We start from the raw sequence: 10,466 nt of genomic DNA on the forward strand, positions 1-10,466 counted from the left end.
AAAGTCTGGTTTCGGCTTATCTTTTCTGTATAGCATTTAAGTAAGCACAAAGTAAGTAGGAGGTCATCAGTAGGTGGTAATAGCTTGCAAAATCAACACACAATATCACTTCACTATGTTGCCATTGTTTGCAGTGCATTGGAACCAAATATAATGCTTCTTTAAGAAGCTTGCTGTTTCGGATACACAATAGCCTACTCTGAATACAATTCTGCCCACTTTTCTATAGGCTCCTTGTGAGTGGTCCAACAGTTTGCAAATGTTGTTACACAATAAATACCTAAACGTCTCACAACAGTAGAAAAGATCGCAAGTACTTCAAACAGAAGATATGCACAAAATAGACACATTCATATGCCAAATAAATATAGTGTGAATTATGCATTAATATTAGATCATCCTTTCCCAATGTCAGAACAGTTTAGCATACACAAGAAGGTGAGAGTGACTTGGAGCCAGTGACATGCCAGCGCATCAGTGTATGTTCAGTGACAAGATAAATGATTTTTCAGATGATCATATTAAGGACACAGAAACACTTGTAATTCCAACTAGCTGCCTAGGCTAGGCTATGCACTATGCAGCTCTGTGGTCTGGCTTGGATCACCCAATGGAAATGTAAAAAAAAATATAAAATAAAACTAGACTGCATTTCCGGCGGGAATTGCGAAATTGCCCTGGTCCAGAATTGCCCTGGTCCAGTCACCAACGTGAGCAGACAGTGGCATACGCCAGTGGTTTTCAAAGTGGGGGCCGGGGCCCCCTGGGGGGCAGCGAAGGGGTGCCAGGGGGGCCTCAGCAAGTTGGAAGGAAAAATAAAAGCAACAAATGAATACATTTGAAAAAATCAAAATATACTACTATGAGGGTTGTTTATACAATGCCATTATAATAATTTGTCGCATATCTGAACATTATATTTTCAATCAATAGTAGAGTGATAGCTCTCATATAGCAGAAAGCCCCAAAATGCAATTTTTACACACTGTATGCTCCATCGCGAAGTGCTTGTGGCTAAAATAATTATTAGGATTAGCTTTATGTATTTCTAGATTTGCCGTAGTATTGTCGATGGGTTTAATAACACATCAAGAGGGTCCTTGGCCAGAACCTTGTGGTATTTGGGGGGCCTTGTCGTGGAAAAGTTTGGGAACCCCTGGCATACGCTATGCTGAACCTGGCTTGATCCAGGCATTGTAACAGTGACTTTCAGTGTTGGAGCAGTGGCAATATCTCAAAAGCTCTAGGAGAGGGCTATTCAACTATTGGCTTGCGGGTTGAATGCGGTTCGTTAGCCTGCCTTCGAATTTAGCTTCTATGACTGAGATCAAATCAATGAAATAAAATGACAGCAGTGATTGGCTGCAAAAATAAATAATGTCACGCGTCTTGCGCCTCTCAAACTGGGCTATCAGGTAACCTACAGAGGAATTGAAATTATGAAATATGACCAAGGCATTAAAAACCTGCTTGTTTGTCAGGATACTTTTTCACTCATTTATTTTAAAAAATATGAGCTATGAGTGTGAATGTTATATATTCCATCCGACAAATTATGTTTTACTGGTTTATTTGACAAATAATCTATATGGATTTGCTCTATAAAGACCTTACGTCTGTTTGGGATTGTTTTGTGAGCCTGGGGTTGTTTTGAGAGCCTATTGATGTAGCCTATCTTAGATGTATCTCATAATAAAAAGGAATACTTCATATTACTCTAAACCACCGTCTGTAAATGAACTGTATACTACTGTCTACATTGCACTATATTTCTTGACCTGTCTCTGTATATTTCATCACCTTTCTATAATTTGCCTCACATTGAAACACAGCTCAGATCTTTGGTTGTTATGAAGGCCAATCGTTCTAAATGGAAGGTTGCTATGGCCAAAGGCCAGTTCTATCTCTGCCGTTGTCAAGCGGGCATATCGTAGAATTCTGATTAACCTTATCTTATTTGAAACATCTCTATTTTACTTAGCCCACTTCCATACAGTGGGTCCCATTAAGAAGTGGCCACTTCATTCGCGCTTACCGTGATTCACACAGCAGCATTATTAAATTAATCTGTCACCATTATATGCCTACGTTTGCAAAGAAAACATTTTAATTTGATTCACATGAAATGTTACATTTAATGTACATGTTGACAATGAGTAGGCTAGTTTTGGTTGTTGGTCACCACCAACAATTATTCATTATTGCATCCCTTAGTTATGCCAGAGCCCGTCTACGGAGAGCCTTGCCACTCCGTATTAAGTCCCATTGTACCGAATTTTGGATGCAGTTCCACCAGAGTTCCACTGGGGGCGATCGCCATGAGTGCAGAATGAATGGGAGTCAATAGAGCTAGACGGCTAAATGGGTCTCTTTCACCTGATTGTCGTTGACAAATCTCAGATTTGATTGTAGTTTGTATAACTTCAACATGGGTTATAGGTCAAAAGTTGAATGAACGAGTACTTATGTCCTTTTGATTTCTTACAGGTTGGGTCGTTGTTGCACATAACACGCTAGCATTGTGCTAATGAATGACGTCATTGACACATGTTAAAGGCTTTTTTGAACAATTAAGTGACTTTAAAAAATATAATACTTAACCAAGTGTATTTTCTTTGCCTCCCCTTTCGAATACAATACTCAAATTACTTGAAAAAAAATTATATCCCGAGAAAAGTGGATTTTGAGGGGTACAGCTCCATAGACCTCCATGCATTCTGCACTCGTGGACGAGCGCCCTCATGTGGAACCACAGGAGGAACTGCAACCAGTTCAGAAACCGGAAGTTTTCCGAGAGTGGCAGTTCTCCCCTTATTAGACATTCTCTGGTTATGCCTACAATGAAGTTCCCTCGCGATTGGAAGCTCCTGTAGACAATAGACGCATTTCAAAACATCGCGTTAGGAGTCCTCGCCACTTCTTTTAAGCTGTCACAGACTTAGGTGCTACTTTTAGGGCTAAATAGCAGTCCTAAAGTTACAAGTGACGAAGTTACGAGTGCAAGCATCTCATATCAAATGACCATGGCATTACGCTAAACCATGGCATTACACTAACATAAATCCCAATTAGAAACATGTACTGTATCTCCTCCCTATAGCTAGCCACACAAGAAATTAATGATACTAAATCTCTGCTTAGCATGCTTCTCCGCTTAGCATTCTAATAACAGAAGGGGCACATTTATGTTGACCACTACAACATGACTCATTATGTCTGTAACTCTAGAAAACACTTACTTTCATAAAGGAAGCACACCATCCAGCACATACACATGGAAACCGATATTTTAGGTACTTTGCCAAGAACTCAAAACGTGTCTCTCTGAAGCTCTGTTCTAGAATCTTTGCTCTGAAGGGTGCGTTGCTAGGCAACATCAAATAAACGAAATGAGAGTCAGAGAGGGTTAAAGCCAAGGGGGCAGGCGAATTCCCGGAAGTAGAAGAATCGACGTAGGCTGGAGGGACCACCTCTCTGCTAACTCCCATAGAAGTCCATTCATTCTAGGATTTTTTTGAAATACCATAACTTCATATAACATATATCCTGTGCCAATATTGTAGCTTCTGTGTAATCCACATAAACACTACAAAGGCAAAACAGACTCCACTACCTCGTCCGTAACGTTGGTTACCCGTAAGAAGAATGGTTAGCTTGTTCGGTTGGAGGGAAGCTAGCTTTGACGTAATCTCTCTTTCGCGCCGTAGGGAGATAACCGTATTGTTTGGATAAGAAGCTCAGTCCACCTTACTGTCTATGACGGTAACTCATAAGCAAAACCTAGCATACACGACCGTATGTTAAGGTAAAGCATTACACAGAGGCAACCTAATAATAATAATAAAAAAGTAAACCTAATTTTTTTAAAAACGGCACTAATCATTACAGAGGTTTTCGATGGATTGACCGTAGGTCGGAAAAGTGGAAAGAAGATTAGCTTCAAGGCTATAACTTTTTTGTTTTGTTGACTGTTTTTGAAGATGCATGATCATGTATGGTAGCTTCAACATTAACACGACTTGGTGAGGATGATATTAATAATAATAATACATAAATAAATGTTTAACTTTGATGACTTTGAAGGCGAAGGAAGTGTGAGAAGAATTTCTGTGTATCTATCATATGAGTTACAAGATTCAGTTCGATGGCTAACGTCACGAAGTTAAAGCAACACCAAATTTTTTATACCTTAAAATAATGTTTCCAAAATCGTTTCAGTGGTTCATCAACTCGTAACAGGGTGAACGGCAATTCTGCATTCGCTTAGTGGCCCTCTATCGGCTATAACCGCACTATGTAAGTTTGCCAGATCGGGTAGCGGATCTGTAGTTCGATGGAATGAGACATAAGAAACTACAAATTTGACTTGCATCTGATGTCGCAATACATCGTACTTTTATAAGTCATGCAAAATATTCTACCTTGTCTGTGGACATCGTTATTTGCAAAGCCGGTGCTGGATAAACAAATACCGTGCGTGCGACAGAGGGAAAGTTCTTTGGTGTTGCTTTAAGTGTGAGTCTGCGCAGTACTGGGGGGACCAACTGAAAAATCGTTCTATTTGACTAAGTGCCCTCCCATTGAAAACGACGGAGTCTGTTCGTCCATTTCTTTTACTGTCTATGGTTAAAGCGGAGCGAGAGGCGCAAACGTTCAACAATTTCCGTGTTCAATTATTGCAAGAGGGAGGGGGGGAAATCCCCCTTTATGCAGACCAGAGTAAACCCTCGCTGCACTAATGTCAATGGAGACTTTTTTATGGGGGAATGGGGAATTTTACCAATAAATTGGTCATTATGTCTTTCTGGATTTGTTGAGGGTTTTTTGGAAAATTTTGTCATAATCTGTAAGTGTTTGGGATCATTTCAAGCCTAAAAGTGTAATTTTTTAGCGTTTGGATTTGTAATAAAATAACTTAATATCAGACCATGCTGCTGCCAGTTACTGTCAGGTTGTTAGCATGCTAGCTAGCCTCTTAGCTAAGGTAACATTTTAAACGGAGAAGTGTAATTTCTTTGAAATGACAACTAGCTGAATAACATAACTGACATTAGTTAAAGTGGATAGTTTATACTCAAGTGAATTTGCAACAGTATATTAAGTTTAAGCGAAGTCCTTCAACTACTAGTCACTTGTTAGCGCATAGCTGTATTGCCATAGCTACTCCCATCCACTTGTGTAGCATTTTAAGCTAGCGTTAGCTAGCTAGCTAGCTCGGCTCACATGACTAATTAAATTATTCATATCATGTCCTAAAGAATGATTCATTGGTATCACACATGATTATAGACAATAATACTGTGAACACAATTATGTTTATCTGTTCTTATTGCTTATTAAGAGAGAAAGTTTATTTAGTGACACTCCCACATGCAGACCGGAACTGTCCCGTTTTGCTCCCATAGTAACGAATTACGTTGCTCTATCTTGCTAGTAATCAAGGATCTTTGTGAGAGTCTTTTCAAGGTATTAAAAGTGTACGTGTGATTACGAATGGAGGTGTGTGGTTTGCAATTAGAATAAACAAGGAATAACATTTCCAATAATTTCCCATGATAAATTAATATTTGCACCTTCCTTACTTGTGAAGCTCACACTTAGTGAAATGTAATACAACATTGCCACCTAGCATTCAGATGTAGGCTATTTAACATTAACGTGACATTTCCTGCTTATTCTTTTGTCAACTCCATGCTTTTAGGAAAACAATCTTTTTATCATAGTTCCCTCTTCAATGAGCGATTAACAGCTCGTTTTTGTAACAGAGATAGCTGTTTATTGTCCCTAGGTTTACAGAAACACCTATTCATATTAAAGGCCCGTACACACCAGATACGATACGAAATAACAGTGCAAAAATGCGAAAAATTCGTGTGCGAAATTTTCGCACTGAAAGTGTACACACCAAGTCCGATGCGATTATTTTAATATTTCGCATTCTATTTCGCACTCACGTCACGCAGGTTCACACAGCGACTTTCAGTAAGCAGGGAGAACTCATAAAATCATCAAGATTTGAAACAGATTATAGCCTTGATCATTCATGGAACCGTGCATTGGCTTGAGAGGTGCTGGGGAAATTAAAGCTTACGGCCATCCCTTGTCTATTCTACTTGTGCTATTGTACAAAGATACAAGGATACAAGGAAGTTTATTGTCACATATAGTTACTGGAAGTAAGAAATGCAGTGAAATTATGTCTGGTGTCAGCCTCTTTGTGCAAAGTGGGGGGGGGGGGGGGTAAAAAGTGCAGTAGAAGAGGGGTTTAGTAGATTAAGTGACAAGGGCTGCATAAGAAAGGTGGGGAGGATTGGAATTGGGGGGGGGGGGGGTGGGCACCAACAAGGAGCACCCAAGAGCAACAGGGGCAAGGAAAAACTCCCTTACCAAGGAAGAAACCTTGGGCAGATCCACGGCTCAAGGGGCTAACCCAACTGCCAGGGGTCTTGGTGTGTGTGTTGGGGGGATGATAGGGGAGATGGGATAGTGTGCTGTGTATGTGGGGAGAGGGCAGTGTGCAATATGTTGTGATTGTGATAATTGTGCAGTCGAACCACTGATGGAACATAAGTTGGTTGGGCTAATTAGTGCACCCATACACCCACCCCACTACACAACACACACGCAACCAGATTCTAACGCTAGGCGGGAAGGGACATGATTAACGTTGGCAGTAGTTACGGAGGATACGCTTTTATAGAGTTAAGCATTCTTCCTTGAGAAAAATTTGAACTCCGAGTCCGGGTAAATAGACGGACACAGAGAGGTCAGCAGGGAATGACTAGCTGATTTTGGGCTGAGCTCAACGTTGTGCTCTGCCCCACATTGAGCCCAGCCCCGATCTGCAAGCTGCAGCCAGGGGTGCCCGCATATGGACTCGAGGTATGCAATTTGGGCGGACTGGTGTAGCCTAACAAGTTGTAGGATAGGCAAGGCCTCATTTAAAATGTTACATGCCAAAATGCTATACGCCAACACGCTATAAAACGGCCATAGCCTATATCATGTACATCTCACGAAATCATTTCACACGCAGGCTACGTCAAAATGTATCTGCTAAGGAGCGGAGGCAGAGACAGCCTGTAGAAATGAGCATGGGATAAAATCGCACTGCTGCAACAAGTGGTAAAAATTGATCAGCTTGTATGACGATGATCCAACACACAGCAAAAGCTAATAATGATAGCCTACCAGTTATTAGCTTACCTTTATAAGATCCACAGAAAGTTTTTCAGAGTTCCACATTGGGCTACTTCAGTTATGAAGCATAAAGCAAAGTTAACGCACCAGGAAATGTGAGGCAAAATTACGATAGTGGTAACCCTGGACATAATGCTGTTGTCAGCAGCATAGCCTATCATGACCTATTCTTAAAACTTCCATTTCCATGAATGCATGTTGTATTTTTTCATTGCAAATATGTGCAGTGAGAAGCCCTCTGTTCACTGCTGTAATGAGATTTCATTCTTTTTGGTTAGAGTGTGAATTGGGACGGTGGTAAGAAGTGGGAAAAGCTGTCTGTAAGGAGTTCGCACTACGTAAGAAGTTCGTCAGGAGTACTCTTGAACACCTGAGAGAGTCTACTGTAACGTAAACTCTTTGTAACTTTGGCATATAGGCCTATTATGGAGACTAGTCATCGTGAGCAGGAGAGTAGGATCACCCAATCTATCAGCTTTTTTTCTGCTCGTCGTTCTATTGTGACATCAATGGAACCCTGCAAAATCATTATTTGATTGGTCAACAGCTCTTTTTCGCATGCGAAATTTCGCATGAAATGAGACCGTTGCGAAAATGTTTTTAATCGCAACGAATTTCATCCTCGGTGTGTACAGACTAATACGAATGCATGTGTTTAATAGGCTGCGTAATTTCGTGCGAATATTTAGTCCGAAAAATCGGACTCGTGTGTATGGGCCTTAATACGTATGGAGTGCTGCCGACCACTGTTCATTACATGGCCCAGAATGCTTTGCATGTCTTTACAACAAAACAACACAGTAAAACCTAAATGCCCGTAAACATATATGCATTTGCATACAACATTTTTAATAATACTCTCCCATCATGATATTTAACAATAATGAAAGATTTAATTTGAATACCGTCAATGTGAAAATAACTGTACTACGTCAGCAATAAATAGCTAATGTTCTCCTTGCTATTTCAGTTCGTAAGTCCATATTATCCCATGGCTGAGCAAAGATTTCATGATTGGGCAAGGTTGCCCGGAGACATTGTGCATACTTGGAAGGCATTGTGATAGATGTACAACTGCAAATGTGGAAGGTGATAGTTACCAAATACGGGTGGGTGGTTTGCCCAAATGCTGGAAACTTTTGGAATGTTTTCTTTTTTTTTTTAGCTTATGCACCCTCACATTGGAGTCCCGAGTTTAAATACAAAATTTGGTATCGATATGTTAACAGTGTTCCTGAGATATGGACGACTTCCTGTTTCGGAGCTTCGCCACCGATTTTGTTTGGCTGTGACGAGCAAACGCTTTCGAAAATCAAAAATCCTTCTGGTAACTTTTGTGAGGCTTGGTCCAAGGATAATGTACGTCAAGTTTCGTGGCGCTCGGACCAAATTTGTGACCTGTGAAAATTTAGTTTCGCTTTCTGTTCAATCCAATATGGTGGACGAACGACACGCCCACCTGACGTCATCTTCGCAAGCAACTTACACCGGTACTGACCGGACGTTTTAAAGTTGGAACGGTGTCTCTGTCTCATAGGGCCTAGGCGCTAGAGCTGACAAAAAATTAGGGAGACGGGAAAAATAATAAAACTTAAAAAGAACAATAAGTGTGCTGCTTTGCAAGCACACTTAATAAAACAAAATAAATCACCAACTATATTGAGTAGTATTTATTGTGGCACTAACAACATCCAAGTCGCACTGTACCTTTATTGTACCTTGATTGTTGTAAGCCGCTTTGGATAAAAACAGCAGCTAAATGGCTAAATGGAAATACTGCCTAAGACATAAGTTGAAATGTCACACAGAACCAACAAAGTGCCAGCTATGCTGTTTGTGGTGTTTGCAAGGTTTCTGTATATTTTTTCAGAAGTTAGATGGTCAGTGTTTGACCAGAAGTCTATACTGCAGTTCTATAGTTTGATCTTCCATTCCACACCCCATCAGCCTTTGGAGGAGTTCCAAGTGTTTGGAAGAGATAAGGCTTTTTCTAATTTAATGAGGCATAGTATTCGTGTGAACAGAGTCTGAATTTACATGCAAAAATGTATTGACCAAATGTATTCAATTTCACCTTGAAGATAACTTAGATTGCACAATATGATCTCAGAAAACAAGGGTAATACTGTTTGAAGTGTTTTGAACTCCAATGTTGCTGTTCTTTTTTATGTAAACATTGAACTGTAAACATAAATGTTGTTGTATTTCAGCTCCAGTTCAAACCAAACTTGCTTGTTACAGGATCAAACCATTCCAGTTGAGCGGATGAGGGAGAGGAATGCTGAAGTTGTCTGCACAAGCACTATCCCTTAAAACATGCTTGTTTGACAATGTGTCTTCATTAGCCAAATTCACTTACATTTCCCTTTTTTAACATTACATTTACAGTCACATCTTACAGCATGGACATCCCAGCAAGGACTCTCCAGCATCCCGCCAACCCCGCCCACCTCACCCACCCCTCCCTCTCCTGCTTCTCTCCTCCACTCCCTTATAGCTGTGCGTTCTCCTTGAGCAGGACAGAGCGAGGAGAGAAGCCTCTGCAAGGCTGAGCCAGCGTGCCTGGTCTCCGCAGCAGCACACGGAAGCCACGACAGCAGCAGCACACACACACACACACGCGCACTCCACGTCTGAGGTAAGCCCGTCTAAAACTGCTTTCTCATGGTGCACCTTAATGATGGCTCCAGAGCTCTCTGGATGTCTTAAGCTAGGGTGTGTGTGGAGGTCATTGGTTATTCGTTTGTTATTTATTTAAGGGATGCTGAGTGATCTGAGTGTCTGTTGACGTGAGCGCTGGTACTTGTGATGTCTGAGGAAATGTTATTCTGGAGTGCTTGAGTGCCCCTTACTCATCAGGAGCATGATGGAGCTCACGCATTGCTAGCACAGTAACCAGAAGGTCATCTGCATGCTTCACACAGTATGTAGGTGTTTGCCTGAGGCATGGAAAAACAACCTTCTGTACATGTCTAATTGATGGGCCGGAGCCAAATTGCTGGGAGGGGGGGTGGACGATTTCCCCCTCCTCCACTGCAGCGATGTGCGTAGGCAGGACGGGAGGGGTGGCTGCCTGGACGAGGCACTCCACCTCACATCCGTGCAGTACCCAAGGAGGGACGTGGGTGGAGCTGTGCAGCCCTGGGAATCTCTGGTCACTGTTGTTGAGGGACAGATGCATCTAGAACTCTCCACTCAGCAGTACAGGGATGCCTGCAGACTGCTGACCTGACACAGGAAGGATACAAAAGACTCTTGGGTTGTAC

The sequence above is a fragment of the Alosa sapidissima genome, chromosome 5 (assembly GCF_018492685.1).
Source record: "Alosa sapidissima isolate fAloSap1 chromosome 5, fAloSap1.pri, whole genome shotgun sequence".
Lineage (NCBI taxonomy): Eukaryota > Metazoa > Chordata > Actinopteri > Clupeiformes > Clupeidae > Alosa > Alosa sapidissima.